The sequence below is a fragment of the Rousettus aegyptiacus genome, unplaced genomic scaffold, assembly GCF_014176215.1.
Source record: "Rousettus aegyptiacus isolate mRouAeg1 unplaced genomic scaffold, mRouAeg1.p scaffold_m13_p_6, whole genome shotgun sequence".
NCBI classification, from domain to species: Eukaryota; Metazoa; Chordata; class Mammalia; order Chiroptera; family Pteropodidae; genus Rousettus; species Rousettus aegyptiacus.
In genome coordinates this window covers 29,685,574-29,702,245 of record NW_023416309.1, presented here as the reverse complement: position 1 = coordinate 29,702,245, position 16,672 = coordinate 29,685,574, and the positions used below count along the sequence as shown (strand labels likewise).

The 16,672-nt window shown below is 34.8% G+C and overlaps 1 protein-coding gene and 1 pseudogene across 2 annotated transcripts in view; both read left to right on the top strand.

Annotated features, from left to right (window-relative positions):
• Positions 1–16,672, top strand: part of PRKG1 (protein kinase cGMP-dependent 1) — a 1,094,018-nt gene that overhangs the window by 328,168 nt on the left and 749,178 nt on the right. The gene's annotated exons all lie outside the window — the stretch shown is intronic.
• Positions 16,455–16,573, top strand: LOC118604731 (annotated as a pseudogene).

Sequence of the window (16,672 nt, the reverse complement as noted above, 5' to 3'; positions counted from 1 at the left end):
GTGGGAATAGTTGTATCATAGGAATTGGCAAATGTTACAAATTAGGGACTTTTTTTTTTCAGGTTGGTTTCCAGTACACCACTGCCCCCATTAAATATAAGCTTCATTAAAAACATACACACACACACACACACACACACACACACACACACATTTTTTTGTTTGTTCCGTTCACCACTGTATCCTCAGTAACTAGACAGGCACCTTAAACAGTATATAAAGAGTATATTAATAAAAGTGTTTGCTAGAAGAAATATAGAACAAATGTGTTAGTGAGTGAGTAAGCAAATACACACATAAAATTCAGTGAGTGCCCCTCATGAGGCTGTTAAGATCAGCTGTTATGGTTGTTTTTGTTGGTGCAGTGACTGAGTGATTCACAACCTGGACATGAAAAACTAAGTTGCTAAATGAATATTACTAGATCCCAGTGTAGAACTGAGTCACAAAACTTGAAGAAGACTAGGTCTAAGTTGTGAGTTTCTCTCTTCTTGATCGTAGTCTTTGAACTTGAGCCAATGAAAATTTTTCTACTTAAATTTAATAAGTCAAGCTTCTTATTTCTTAGTCACTAAAATGGAACGTCACTAAAAATATGTAAACAGAAACCTTAAAAAGAACATCACATGTGCCATAGGAAAGTTAAAATAATTTGGCTTCAGAACTCACTTTTATTTTCCCAGCTCAGATTTATATTTATAAGTCACTCTAAACAAGAACGATATCTATTTTTTTTTTGCTTAATTGCTTATAATTGCATTACATGTAAGTTCTATTATACAATATTGCTGATTATTAAAGACTATATTATCTTGTCATGAACTTTGGAATTGACTTACTGTACCTCCTTTTCTAGAAGGAAACTAGACATTAAGAAATAAAGTATATGGTCAGGGTTGAAAATAGACTACCAAAAATATAATCAAGTATGTGTTTTGTTGTTGTTGTTTCCCTCAATTTTTTTACATAGGTTTCTTTAATGCTTTTGAGGTCAGAATGGGTGATTAGATTTGAAACATCTTTGTTTTCTTGACATGACCTCAACAAAGATGGGATTGACTCAGGAAAGACTTGATGAGTTTAATAAAAATATTCCAGGGTTAAAAAATTATGAAAGTTGTAGGAAAAGAACAACTTGAAATGGTTTAATTTCTTAGAATAGAAGCAATTCTTAAAGATTAGGTAAGAAAATATGAGGGCAATGAAAAGAAAATATCATTTTTTTCAAGTAGTACCTATATGACATCTGCTAGAGAATGTTGAGGACATAGCTCCAGTGATTAAGCCTCATGTGATTAAACAAAGTCAGAAAGTCTAAGGGGCTGCTGCCTTTACTTTGTTGATGTTATAGAGAATGAGAATGCCATTTTATGTTAAGTCCTGTGGGACTGTTATCAGAATAAAAATAAACTTCTATTTTATTCATGCTTAACATATGATCTACCTTCTGCTAAGGACTATTTATATACATCTCATTCCAATCTTAAACCATACTGTGAGGTAGCATTTGTATCAATTAATATACTTTTGGTAGCAAGTGTCAAAGTGTCTATTTAAAGGGGTTAGAATGACAAGGAAATGAATTCTATCACCAATTTAAAAGTTCAGTGGCTACTAAAAATAATAAAGAAGCTACTATGAATAATAACATCCCAATAAACCTAGAACAAAAGGAGAAATTCCTAGAAATGTATAACCTACCAAGACTAAATCATGAAGACATAGAAAATCTGAACATACCAATTGCTAGTAAGGAGATTGAATCAGTAATCAAAAACCTTTCAACATAGAAAACTCCCAGATTAGATGGCTTCACTGGTGAATTCTACCAAACATTTAAAAAAGAATACCAATCCTTCTCAAACACTTCCAAAAAATAGAAGAATAGGGAATGTTTCAAAGTCACTTTATGAAGTCAGCATTACCCTAATAACAATGCCAGACAAGGACACACACACACAAAGAAAATTATAGGCCAATATCCCTGATGCACATATGTGCAAAAGTCCTCAAGAAAAATATTAGCAAACCAAATTCAACAGTACATTAAAAGGATCATACAACATGATCAAGTGAAATTTATCCTGGGTTGTAAAGATGGTTCAATATATATAAATCAATAAATGTGATACACTGATTTAACAAAATGAAAGATAAAAATTAATGATTATTACAGTAGATACAGAAGAGCATTTGACAAAATTCAACATGTTTTCATGTTAAAAATCTCAGCAATGTGTCAACATAACAAAACAATATATTACAAGCCCACAGCTAACATCATACTTAACAGTTAAAAGCTAAAAGGTTTTCCTCTAAGTTTGGCAACAAGATAAGGATGCCCACCCTCACCACTTTTATTCAGTATAGTACTGGAAGTCCTAGCCAGAACAATAAAGCAAGATAAAGAAATACAAGACAAAGAAATAAGACTTGAAAAGGAAAAAATAAAGTTGTCTTTGTTTGCAGATGACATGATATCATATGCAGAATACTCTAAAGACTTCACCAAAACACTGTTAGAACTAATCAACAAATTCAGTAAAGTTGCAGGTTACAAAATTAATACATAAAAATCAGTTGTGTTTCTATACACTAACAATGAATTATCAGATGAATAAGGTCTGAGGATCTAATATATCATGTGGTAACTATAGCATTCTATAATATAAATTTGCTAAGAGAGGAGAGCGTCACTATTATCTCATATACATAAAAAAGTAAATCTGTGATGTAATGGATATGTTAAATGTTAACTCAATGATGCTAATCCTTCATAATGTTTATATATAATCATCATCATGTTGTACACTTTAAATATATTATAGTTTTGTCAATTATACTTCAGTAAAGCTGTAAAAAAAAGTTCAGTGGCCATGTGGTTTACCAGCAAAGGGAGATCAAGGCTCTGGTTCCATTGTCTATGCTCTGTTTTCAACTATGTACTTTACCATGTGTCATCTTTGCCTTCTGATTTAACCAAAAGTTGGCTATCACATGATCTAGAGAACCTCTTTATTGGTCTTAACCAATGGCTAAGCATTAGAATCTAGCATAGAATATTAGTCCTTCTCTGTAGTATGTTTAGATAAATTTGGGTCATGTGATTACACCTGACCAAAACCCCTCTCCAAAGAAATATGTTTCTAGACCTATTCACTGGCAAAGCAGATAGGCTTTCAATGATTTGCTCACCAATAAAGATCTATCTATCCTTGGAGCTAATGATTTGAGTTTACATCCCTTTGTCCCATGGCCATAGGGTCTTGTTAGAAAGGACAGAGTGGATGCTAAGGAGACAACTTGATTCCACTACAGCATTATTACTCTGCATTTACAGATGTGGAAACTGCGAAGCTAAGAAGTTCATCAGCTTCTCCAAGGTCAGGCAAATAGTAAATGGCAGAAACAAAATGAGGAGGAGGATGAGAAAGTGGAGTAGGAGGAGAAAGAAAAGGAGAACAGGATAAAAAGGGAAACAGGAGAAGGAAGAGAAGAAGAAGGCAGAAAACTCTATCACACTTAACTATGTGTCAGGCACTGTGCTAAGCATTTTATATAGCATATAAAATTACCACATTTAATTCTCACAAGAAACTTATGGAGTAGGTACTATTATTATCCCACTTTATAGTTGAGAAAAACAGGTACACAGAGGTTAAGTACCTTGATCAAGAGCACAGCAGAACTCTAGGAACTGAATTTTTAAAGAAATTTTTATTAGTTTCAAGTATACATTGGTTATATATCTATATAGTTAGTAAAATGATCCCCTCAATTGCCCCCTCCCTCCCCTCCCCTCCACCTAGCCAATGTATTAGTGCTAATTGCATTCCTCATGCCATGTTTCCCATCCCCGTGACCATCCGTCAACTACTAATTTGTACTTCTTTAATCTTTCACCCCATTCTTCTAGCCCCCAAACCCCCTCCCCTCTGTCCATCACCAAATTGTCCACTATATTTGTAAGTCTGTTTTTGATTAGTTCTTTTTATTCCTTAAATTCCTCATATAAGTGAAATCGTATAGTGTTTATCTTTCTCTGTCTGACTTAAATACTTCTAGGTTCATCATAGCAATATCTTTTTTCCATTGCCTTCCTTTTCATATGTAGGGGTCTTGTTTTCTTATCCTTTTAGCCACTCCAGCCCTTGGAGCTGAGATTTGAATGCAGGAAATCAGGCAGCTCTAGAATCCAAGGTTTTAGCCACTCTGCTGTACTACTCCTGGCCTGCTCAGGTATTTATTCATTCTCGTAGGCTAATCCCTTGCTTTTTAGACTTCACAGGCTTCTGCAGTTTGCCTTGACTTAACACGATCTTTCTACATACTACATGCTGGTGAATTTGACTTTGATTTCCACCTCTGTTTTATTGAATGAGAGTGCAATTCAGTAAATTGTCTTGAACGCATTCACTTTCTAAAAGATTGCTTATCTTTTCTTATATTTACTCGCCTCTCTAATCCTAATCTTCATCCTATATTGATTAAGCAAAGAGCAGGAAAGGTTAAAAGAGTGATCACTTATAAATGAAATACATCAACAAAAAGAAAAAAGCACCCCCTGAAAAACTTCATTTTTTTTTTTGATCAAGGCATCAATATAACCATTAAATAAATTCTCTTTGAAAATTATTTTTCTTTTTCTTTTGTCATCCTTCAAAGAATAAAGAAAAAAAAATGAGAAACAATTTCAGAGGTTGCAGAGGCTACCTGACAGAGCAATCTGAATTTAGAACGAGCTCTTTCATTCTAACATTCTAAATATACATTAGTATGTTAAGTGTAAAAGTACATAGCTGGTAAAAGAATAAACTTGAAAATTTTACTTATTTCGTAGGACACAAAAATAAATCATTCCCAGAAGAGCCCGGGACTTACTGGTGCATATAACGATGGCTGAGGGATTTGGGCATCGTGGTGTGATAGACTGAGATTTGAGAGGTCTGTTCTTCAGTCCTGGCTCCATCTCACTTTCTGGCCCTCAGCTTCCTTGTTTGTAAAATGTTTTTATAAGGCCGTATTCCAAATCTGATTATTATTCAAAGTCGTCCACCTCTAAAATCTTTACCAATTAAACCTCACCCACCTACTTGCTCACTCTCACCCAACTGTGATTTTTGCCTTGTTAATCCCCCATGCTTCACTGGGTCTTCTCCTTCCAGGCTATTATTGATCTTTTCTTGCCATTACTTTTTGTCTTACCAACTTCCACTCAGAGCAACATCTTCATTTATTCCTACTTCATTCCTACTTTTCATTTAGACTTTTTTTGAGGGTGGGAATTGTAACTCTTATTTCTCTAGAATCCCCCAAAACTCTTAAAATGATGACAGTTACACATGAATTAGCTGTTGAATAATGGTGAAGATGCTAATATAGTGAATTAAAACAACACTCTTTTCATGAGCTCCGTATGATTTACTTTTGTGAAACAAAAACAAAATATAGCAAACAAATGAAACAAAAGAGCATAATACTGTTTAAAAATACATACCCTAAATAAAGGATTATCTCTTAAACTTTATTGTTAATGTTGGAAAGGCTTTTTATGAAGATATTCTAATGGATGTTTTTATTAGTTCATATTAAAGTTATTAATAAAAACATAGGAATGGATTCCTTGCTTAAAGTAAATAAATGTAGTAAGAACCACAAAAAAATATTCAAGTCTTTGTGTTGGAGATAAAAGTTTGGTTAGTCAGCACCTGGGTAGGATGGTGCTGAAATGCTTTTGCTCTGGAATGTCTTGCTTACCTTATTCATCTCTTTCCTAATACCTATCAGAAGATAAAAAGTATGATTTATAAAGAGAATTCCTATTGGGAGTCACCCTCCCTTCAAGCTAATGATAATAGCAATTATTTTTTGAGGATTTACTGTTTACTTAAAATAAGCATTTTGCTTAAAATGAATGCCTTGAGGCTTTGACTGGGTAATGCAATACATTATGTGTTATCTGGGAAAAAAAGTAATGCTGCTCTGACAGAAAAGTAAATACTCTAGATTTCACCATCATATTTGAAGATGACTGGGGTATTACAACATCCACACAGTGTATTTCTTTCTATTTAATACATTCAGTCCTCATAACAATAAAGACAAGGAAAAGTAGACAACAGAGCCCACAATCTGTTAAAAATGGTTGACAATGCATGTAGTAAGATATTGAATAGTAGCTTTTTTATCTGTTTTTAAAATGTAAACACATAAACAATATTTTTGGCCAACCAGTTTAAATGAATGGTACATACCCATCATAGTCTATTTTATTCCTGAGATGAACCAGATGTGTTCTTAGACTTCCTGGGTCAGGTGAATAAAAGATAGATGTGAATAACCTCATTATCTTAAACCTTGATCACCCTCAGAATTGAGCCTCTTAGTAGACTCTTGCATTGGCCTTGGGTTTTAATCTAAACCAGTGTTCATGAAATTGGTCCCAAACAAACCAATACTTAAAACGAGACATCAATCTAAGTGTCACCATGATGTTTTCAGCCATTCAGACCTTGAAATAATTACCTGATAGTTTAAACTCAGAAAGGCCCCTTTTTTGACTATGTTTCTTTTCTAGCTAATATGTCTTGAACTGAAAAGGTCTAGAGAGTTAAAAGAAACCTTAGGGGATTTTCTTTTTATTTTCTTTGTTTTCCCCTCACATTCCTTTCTGCTGTTCTACTACTATATGCCTTTCAAGTGGATATGTACAAAAGAGGTTGCATTGAACTTTAACACATTCAGAAAACTTCACCTCGAAGAATGGAAAAAGTCATGAGTTGATTTTCTCATTGGTTTAAATCAGAGCATAAAAGAGCATTCCTGCTGGTAACAAAAGTTAAATTTACTATTACAGAGAAATATAGAAGCCCTACATTCTTGAAAATTATATGGTATACGTTGCATGCAAATTAGATGTCCTTTTCCAATAGAATGTTTCTCCTTGTTTTATTATTCAAATGTTTCAAGCTTTCAAATCTCATGGTGAACTGAGAGCAACAAAATATTGTTTACAATCCTCTTGTTCTAGGAAAAAGCTACTTACCATTTTTGAAAATCAAAGACCCATATTTTTTTAGAGTAACTGTTCCTATAGCACTCTTGTATTCTTACAGTAAATCATCTGAAGGAAATACAGTAAGAAACACAAAAGGAAAACATTCAAATCTCTGTTGGAGATAAAAGCTTGGTTAGTCAGCACCTGGAGAGATAGCGCTGCAGTGCTCCTGCTTTGGAATGTTCTTGCTGTCATTGCTTACCTATGCCTCTCCTAAGACTTATCAGAAAGAAAAAAAAAAATGTTGTGATTATAAAGAGAATTGCTGTTGGAAACCACCCACTCTTCAAGCTAATGAAAATAGCTATTATTCTTTGAGTATGTGCTATTTACCTGCCACATAGTTTGTATTGGTTAATATGATTTTTACAATAGGCCTATACTATAAGGGCACTTTTATGGTTTTAACCATTTTACAAATGAAGAATTCAAGAGCAGTCAGTTGACTGGCATAAGGTCTCATGCAGAGCCCATTGGTATCTAAGCAGGGGTTTGAACTATCTGCAGGACCAGCTTCATGGTTTGTGACCTGTGTTATCATACGGGGCCATGTGCTCAGAAGTGTTTAATGGTCTGCTGTAACCATATTAACATTTATAAATTTTTTTCAACTAAGGGTCCTGCATTTTTATTTTGCACTCAGCCTTGCAATCTATGCAGCTTCTCTGGCTATGAAGCTTCTTGCTTCTCTGGCTATGAAGCTTCTTCCACTCCATTACACGTGTCCCAGACATGAAATCTCCCTTGCAGAAACAATCCTAGCCAGGATAGTCACTACCTGTGCTCTGCCAATATGATGACACACCCTTATTGTAGTTTACCCACCTCACTCAGCTAAATTTGACATCTGAACTGATTGCTAGATTGAAATTTGACATGATAAATATTTGAAAGGCCAGCTTTCAAGTTTCTGTTTACTTAAGGTACATAATAGGAAACAAATTTATTTTATGTATTTTACTAATTCCCTTAGGATTTTAATTTTTTTAATTATATTAAATTGTATTTTTATTTCTACACATGGAGGTATTTTCTTTCTCCTCTACCATCTTCTAATGGTACAAAATTATATTTTGTACTTATCTAAAATACTTTGGATTTCTAAAAGGGATACTACTGAAATATTTTATTATTAATAATGAACATTTATTTAGTGTTGAACATGTAGTTTGAAGCCATTTTTTCTTTTAAAATCAAATTCTTCACAACCTAAATTAAGAATGTTAACTTTGAAGTTGAAGACATTTTTTTCTCATTTTTTTGTTTGTCTTAAAGCATTCAACACTTAATTTTCTAACTTAGGAGTTGAAGAAATGGTGTAGTATATTTTGAAATTTATTTTTATCAAACCCTAAAATAAACTTTTGTTTCAAGCCATATTTAAGATAGTGTTTTGAATCATGACCGGTTTTTTCATCAGTAACAAATATCTCCTATTTATTTTAAAACTTCTATTACCATCACATATTATTATACATTTGGGAAATATTAGAAATCATTTGATCCAATTTCCTTGCTTAGTAAAGCAAGGTGAAGAAATTGATGTCCAGAAAGGCATATTGCACCTGCTGAAGGTTGCGCAGCCAAATAGTGATAGAGCAAAGACAATCACACAATTTCCCCTGAATTTAAGTCCAGTATTCTTATTACACCGCACAGATCTTTTTGATGCCCCAAATAACTAAGATTTCTTTTTAAATTCTCTGTCCATGGTAAATATTTATACGGCCTTAAATCTCAAGTTAAAGTTTAGCTTACCAAGGCCCTACAAATATAAAAAGCAGAAATCTGGTAGAAAATGTTAGCTTTTCAGTGAAAGGGCAACAGTGTTTTTGAAATGTTCAGTGCAATGTTAGCAAAAAAAAGAAAAAAAAAAAACAAAATAACTTTCCCCCTTTCCAGTTAACTTCTCCAAGTGGGGAAAAAAAGTACTTTGGATTGTTTTGGTAATTTTATAGCTCTGTAACTTATTTTATAAAAACAAATTTCCTAGTAAAAGGTATGAGCACACCTATGCACAATTGAGTACACTGTGAAAATAATATAGTTGAATCTGGTGCTGTAATAAGAAATGCCAGCAATGTGGCCCTGTCGAAAGTAACTTTTTTCTCACCAGGGTGCTGAGGATTTGACTGCTAGAGGAAAAAGTAAAATTCATTTCAAGAAAGGCAAATTTTCAATTCTGTGCAACTGACAACAGGTCTGATGAGGATCTTTAGAAACATAGCAATTGACTTCAAATTGCTATGTTATTAATATCAAAATATTTTTCTTCTTAAATCTGTATACCTAGATTATGTTCCAGGGATGGGATATAATTGTGTTGACCAGCCTGGGTAATTTACGATAACCAATTATAAGACTTTACAGGATAAGTTGTCTCTGATGTGGTTTGGAAACAAGAGTTTCGATGAAATGTTTTTGAAGAAAGAAGCAGTACAGAATCTTTTTAAAATATATTATTATTTTTTCTTATTTCTTCATGACTAATATACCCAACATTTGTAGATTCACTTCCATTATACAAGGGACCTTTTAATCTTATGCAAAGACATAAGAAGAGTATAACCTATTAAGGAGTAACTATTTTGTTTCCTGTGCTATTCTTCCTCAAAGAATAAAAGCAGTCAGTCCTGGTTAGGAAAAGAACTCCACATATATGGAACTGAGAAATAAAATTCAAACACTGGTCATCATTTTACATTCCACGAGGTATGAAATCATTCTTAATTAAATTTCATCTTTGTTGACTACCCGTCACAAGCAATTGCAGCTAGACAGTTCCTTCAGTGTCACTAGTCAGCCAGTAGGAAGCAGCCTGGGGTAGACAGACAGTTCTCAGTATGAGCTTTCACTCTGCAGCTTGCCTGGTGTCATGCCAAGATATTGGCCAAGTTATTTTATTGAGCCTCAGTAATCTCTACTTTGAAGTGGACATAATACTAATTGATTAGTTCATGTGTTTTTCTTATCAGATGGATTATTGGGTAATACATGTAATGACAAGGGGACAAGAAAATTCTAGAACTAAAATATCCCACTTTTAATGACCTTTCTGCTGCAGTCCAATCTGGCAGCTGTGTTCTAGCTTAGATAAGGAGATGAAGTATTCACAACAGGTTGCTTGACTCAGTCAAATATTTGGAATTGCCATCTGCAGAAGAGTATACCCTTGAAACCAAGTGAATTGCAGTTTACTGGCCACATTCGAATTCTGGCAGTACTTTGTCCCTAATTAGTTTCTTGATTTTAGCCTGGGCCAAATGAGTTTGATGAACAAGGATGTTTGTGGTCAAGGCATTTAGTTGATTAAGCTGAATTAAAATGTTTCAAAACTTCACACACACTTCAGTAGTTCATTATAGCATTCAAGGGAGAATTACATGGAATACATTCTAAGTGAAAAACTCCAGGAGTCTTCTACAAAACTGAACATCATGCCTTAAGCCCACAATGGTGTTTACTTTCTTAAAGTGAAGTGAGGTTTTCTTCATTTGAACAACTGAAGGCCCACTGAAGAGAAGACGTAGGTGCATTCAGCAATTGATATTTGTCAGGCACTAAAGCATTAGTTATCAACCGAAGGTGATTTTATACCCCAGGGAACAGCCAAAGGTGTCTATCTGGTGTGTAAAAGCCAGGGATGCTGCTAAACATCCTATAATGCAGACGGCACTCCCATCAAACAAACAAAAACTGTCCAGTCTAAAATGTCAGTAATACATTGATTAAGAAACCCTGCATGAAGATAGTTGGTTTTGTTTTAGTCTTCATAAACATCATATGAGTTGGATTCTGTTGTTATCTCCATTTTATAGAAGAGAATATTATAGCAACAAGAGGCCAAAATCTTGTTCAGGATTCTAGAACCAGTGGGAGAGCATAGGTTATCTTCATCCAGAATGCAGACTCTTTATCCATGCTTGTGTAGGAGAGTAAAAATTACTTTTTCTCCTTTATTTCTTCTGGCTGGACTAACAGTCAATTAACATGAGACAGATTAACAGGAGAAAAGAACAGTGGTTATCGATGATGATATTTCCTTTCCTGGAGCAATTCCTCTATCTAAATTCCTTTTAGGTAGTTAAGGGGAAGATAAAAAGTTCTTTCAGAAGATAAAAGGTTATTTCAGTAAAAATAACCAGCTTAAAATAATCAATATCTCAAAGAGGTATATTTTGGGGTGGCAAACTTTGCTCGCCCTCACCTTCTGAGGGCAGAGTCAAAATTAAAACCATTTTTTCTGCTTCTGACATATGTTGCTGTGTTCTTGATTAAGTTATTATTAAGATGAATGACTACAAAATTTATTTCATAAAAAAATGAGTGAATTAAAAATGCAATTTTTTAAGCAAACAAAAAGAATCCCCATATTTAGTAACCGTGAATCTGGGGTGCCATTGAAATTGTTTTCATTAGCGTTACACTAGTTGACAAGGTTTGCTAACCTTGCTGGTGTTAGTCTCAATGGAATTTCTTGTTTTGGTTCTCTGTTTTTGAGTTCCTCTAGTACCTGGTGCAATCCAGTGGTAATGTATCTGTTAAGGGAGATTTATAGTTTTATTCTTTTAAGAGAGAATATTAACACTTTGGTTTTGCCTTTTGAGGCTTACACACATTATCACTAAAGCACATTATCATTTTTTATCTGGTGTCAGGGAGGATTTCATCATCTTCTGTGTGAGGTGGCAGGGAAAGGATTAGGACTGTAAGAGCTAAGAGGACTGATTTTGCTCCACTGTTTTTCCTGACAGTCAAAAAGAAATAGGGGATAATAGAAACTCATCAGGTGCTACTTGCAAGATTGTTTACTTTCCCTAAGTATTTTGATCTCTTACTGACATGAGCATTGAGTGCTTTTTGCCATGGTGGATAATTTATATTATATGAGGTGGTGTTTTCAACAACTACTACGGGATGTTCTGAATCACTCTGAATTCGGTCTGGTTAAAAATAAATGCTCTCATTTTTGCTAATGTTTTCTTTTGCCCACAAAAGTTAAAATTAATTAATTGGCTTTGATCTTTCCCCAAACTCAGTAATATATGAACCCCTGATAAATGTTTGAACAAAATGTAAAAAATATTATAACAAAGCAAAAATCCCATAGAAATATAAGGAAGTGTGGTCCGTCTGTGCCCCTTCAAATCTGATCCATCAATTAAATCAATCTCTGGGCTGTAAGCATAGTAGAATTTTAATGCAATGAATTTTTATCTAAAGGGATAGGAAGGATGACCATTAAAAGGTAGCATCTTAATAAATCCATTTAGAAGCAGAGGAGAAAAGTCTCATTACTTCATCTATGTAAAGATGTAGATCACCAACACAAAGTAAGAGTGAAATTAAGGAGTGGAGTGGAGGCAGGTGGCATGACTTCACATTTTGACTTTTGTCCTAAACTCCAGATAAAGGTAGACCTGATGTCATGTAGACATACCAGCAGAACTAAAGGAAGAAGACATTTGTCATATAACTGTTAACTTCAGTCTCATTATTGAACCATACTGTCTGCATAGTTCACTGTGAATTACTACTTTATCTTATGGTGATCTGGAAAGTTACATAATTATACTCTACCTTACATTTTAAATGTTGGTTAGAAGTAGACATTTTGAAATTCCATCTTGGTGTTTCTTTATAAGTTAATATATTAAGAACTTCAAAGATCAGATGTGGCATTGGCTTCTCTTGACCTCTGTGGAGCCCAGGTGAAAGCCTCCATTCCTCCATTATTTAGAGAGGAATCTTCTAGGTCTTAGATCATCCAGCATGAGTCACCATGTGGTGGATCACTGACTGCCTGTCACCTGGGCACTCAGCTGGGGCAACTGACTAAAGCAACAGTACCTGGCCTCTATTTGTGACTTGAATTTCCCACAGCATTGTGGCTGGGTTCCAAGAAGTGCCCCAAGAGAAAATATTTTATGAGGGAGGAAACAGAAGATGCCTGTCCTCTTAAAGGCAGTCCTGGAACTGATACAGCACCGCTTCTTCCATATTCTTTTTGTTAATCAACATCAAGAATTTTGACCTCTAACAGGAAGAGTGACAAAGAATTTGCAGCCACCTTTAATCTACACAAAGGGTAGGGAAGTGCTGTCATTAGTATCTTACTCTATATTAGGCCATGGAATTATATAGCATAGGCCTCAAGTTCATTTGAAGTATGACATAAGAGTCTTTATCGCCTTCCTTTTTACACATTATAGATGCTCAATAATAAAGCTTCATTGCTCACACTTTACACTTATCAATTTATTTAATCCTCACAATAACACTGTGAGGTAGATGAAGAAATTGAGCCATAGAGATGTGGAGCAAATTGCCCAAGTGAAACAGCTGGTAGTGGCAATAAGGGTTCAGACCCAAGAGATCTAGTTTGAGGATCCTTCTCTTAACTATTTTTCTAGTGCCTCTCCTAGCAGTGATTCTTTATAGAATTTTTGATTATACCCATGCCTTCTTAAAAATTGTATTTTCTTTAAAAATTGTTTATCCTTGTCAAAATGAATGTTATTTTTATAATTTTAGCCTCTCCATTTTAGTATTAAATATTTGGCAAACCTGCTTTTTAATGCCCCAAATGCGATGAGTAATTACCTCATTTAAAGGAGATCCGTATTTAAATATGTGTGTGGTTTGATGCTGGGATAAGGGGGCAGTTAAGAACAAAGGGAACTACAGAGGCTATGTCCCGTTCCATTTCTCTCACAAGCTACATAGATTCTCACTAAACATCTCTCCTGTTTTCTGCAAGTCTGTTGCTACATAACTTAGGCTCACATATGGCCTGTTAAGATTGCCATGATCTCTCCCCACATGCACTCATACATCTATCTCCCTTTTATACTTATTCCTCAGTGTGCAATTTCTCATTCTCAAGGTTATTTTTTAGATCCGATTCCTCATGAGGACTAAAAAAAAAAAAACTAGTTGGTTCTGCCATGATTTTGAGTCAGGCCCCTTTACAAATCACTACTTATTCCATGTGTTGACTGTCCTTAATTTCATGGTTGCCCTGGTTCAAAGAATCACACCTAGAGGCTGGGTTACCTCATCCAAGGGGAGCTGCCCCTTTCACAGGAATGCTTGACTAGGCAACTGTTTTTCAAAGGATCTGTGAGCAGGATGACAGTAACTGAAGAACTGTAATTGAGATGTGATTAAAATAAGATAAAATTGATCAACTAAGCAGAAAAAGGGAGGAAATTGAATGCCTGAATAAAAGTAATTTTTTATCATTGGAAGAGACCTCTGAGGCACACTAAGCCCAGCAGCAGTGCTGTGTTCTTGTGCTTTAGGGAAAAGCATGTTGATGTGTGAGTGAAGTTGTTGACCATATCTTGTAGGTACTGCTATGGCTGACATGACATTATTGTGGTTGAAACTAAAGCTAGATAACTTGTTGAGTAGGAAGGTTGTAGTAGAGGAAAAATATCTTCTCCCCTACAGAAGGGGAAGGTCCCCATAACTATGCAGATCTAAGCCTGTTTGCAAAGGTTCCTTCAAGTTTTTTTGTCTAAACTATCAAGTTACTCTGCTCATAGTAACTTTGCATTGCTCAAATTAGGATAATTTCAGATGAGTAGATCCTAGCAAATGTATCTCTTAAAGAATTTAAATTTTAATAGCATAAGATATTAGATTACATTATATACATAAACACTTTATATTGTACGACTATATTTGATGATATTCATCCATGTTTGATTTTTCAAAAAGGGTCTACCAGTTATGTTCGATTATTTTTATTAATTTAGTAAACAAATGAGTGAAACTATCCCCAAGTGTACCAAAACATGATGCCATAAACAATGGAAAGCAGTTTCTCTCAGAAGAAACTCGTGGTGATTAGTAACATGGGCCATCGTATCATACTGCAGAAAACCGAATCCTGACTTTGCCTTTGCTATATTATCTTAACCAAGGAGATTTAGGTGCTCACCTGTAAAATGGGAACATAATATTTGGATGGAGGTGCTGTCTGAGTGAAATAAATAATCTCTGTAATTCACTTAGCAAATTATAATATTTCAACGACTGTAGCTAACTACAGTATTTTCAGGCCAACAACATTAGAAATAGTTTGGTTCAAAAGGATGTGTTGCAGGACTAGTATCAGAGTGTCCCAAGTGAAATTCCTGGGGTGCAGAATTTAAGAGAGCACCAAAAACTTAATATTCAAGATAAATAATATTTTAATATAATATTTAAAAATCGATGCAAAAGAAATCCATGATAAATAACATATAGATGACATTACAATTTTATATACAGATCCAAATCTTTCATTCACCTGGTTCCAATAAAACTTTATAAAGACAGCCAGCCAGCTCATGAGCCAGAGTTTGCTGATTCAATTATTATTATTTTAAGATTGCATTAAAATATTATTTATCCTGATTACTGAGTTTTTTGGTGACTCCTTAAGTTTTGGGACTGATGAGGGTGACTTACTTATTTAATCCTAGTCTGAGCTCTGGTATAAAGCTTTTAAATTTTAAACCAGAAATTCAGAATTCTAGAATTCAAATCCTAAATGTAAACAAGACCTTTGGGACCACCACGTGGAACCCTCTATGTGGCTACAAATGCTTTCTAAGAACCTTATTTTTAATGTCAAAGATTGTAGCTTTGCCTTCAATAGTCTATAACTGAAAAAAACGTATATTCACACATGGAATCGTTGACGTTATACAATAACACAAAACCTTAACTGCCCGAAATAATGCATTAAACAAGACTCCCTCTTGCTTATGGGCCTTCGATGTGTTGGTGGCTTAGGGTGTGTTTGCTATTCTGTTTGTGTTCATTTCTCTTGTACTTCATCTTTTTCCTGACTTCCTTTGACTGTTATTTTGACTATCTTAAAAATACTGAATATCTCAGGAAATGGTTATCTCTGTTGCTTTTCAATATCGATAGGATTCTGGCAGTGGGAATATAATTAAATTCACAGCAGTTATCAATCTCTTTTTTAAAATAAACCTTTTATCCTCTACCTAACCTGCCTTTCCTTGTTTCTCAGGATTAAATAGCAGGGAGCCATTTGGCTCTTCCAGCTAGCTGTGCCTTGGCAGAGCTTGCCATGAACCAGATGTCCTTTTCCTCCTAGAAGGCAGAATGTGTCTCTTACTCAAGTTCCCCTCTCATTTTAACTTGCAAACGAACTTATGGTTTCTGTTTCATTTCATTGGCATCAACCAAAACGATAGCTTAAATGTGTAATTACTACAGCTTTTCATCTTGAACCTGAGGTCCCTCGAGTCCATTTTGTGTATTTTTAAGGTAAAACATTCACCCAGCAATCTCATAGGGAGAATAACCTCCTTATGAAACTGAAGAGCACAATATCAGGTTCTAGACAGACAGTGGGCTAAAGAATGACCATGGTGTCTATGGCCATGCTACCCTGAACAAGCCCAATCCCAGCTGATCTCAGAAGCTAAGCAGGGTCAGGCCTGGTTAGTACTTGGATGGGAGACCACCTAGGAAGACCAGGAGATGTAGGCATAAAAAATTTAAAAAAATAAGGGATTGTAGGTTGACAAGGTCCTTGCAATCTGTGAGGTCAACCAAAGGTCTCAGAAGTCTCAGAAACTAACTGTATGC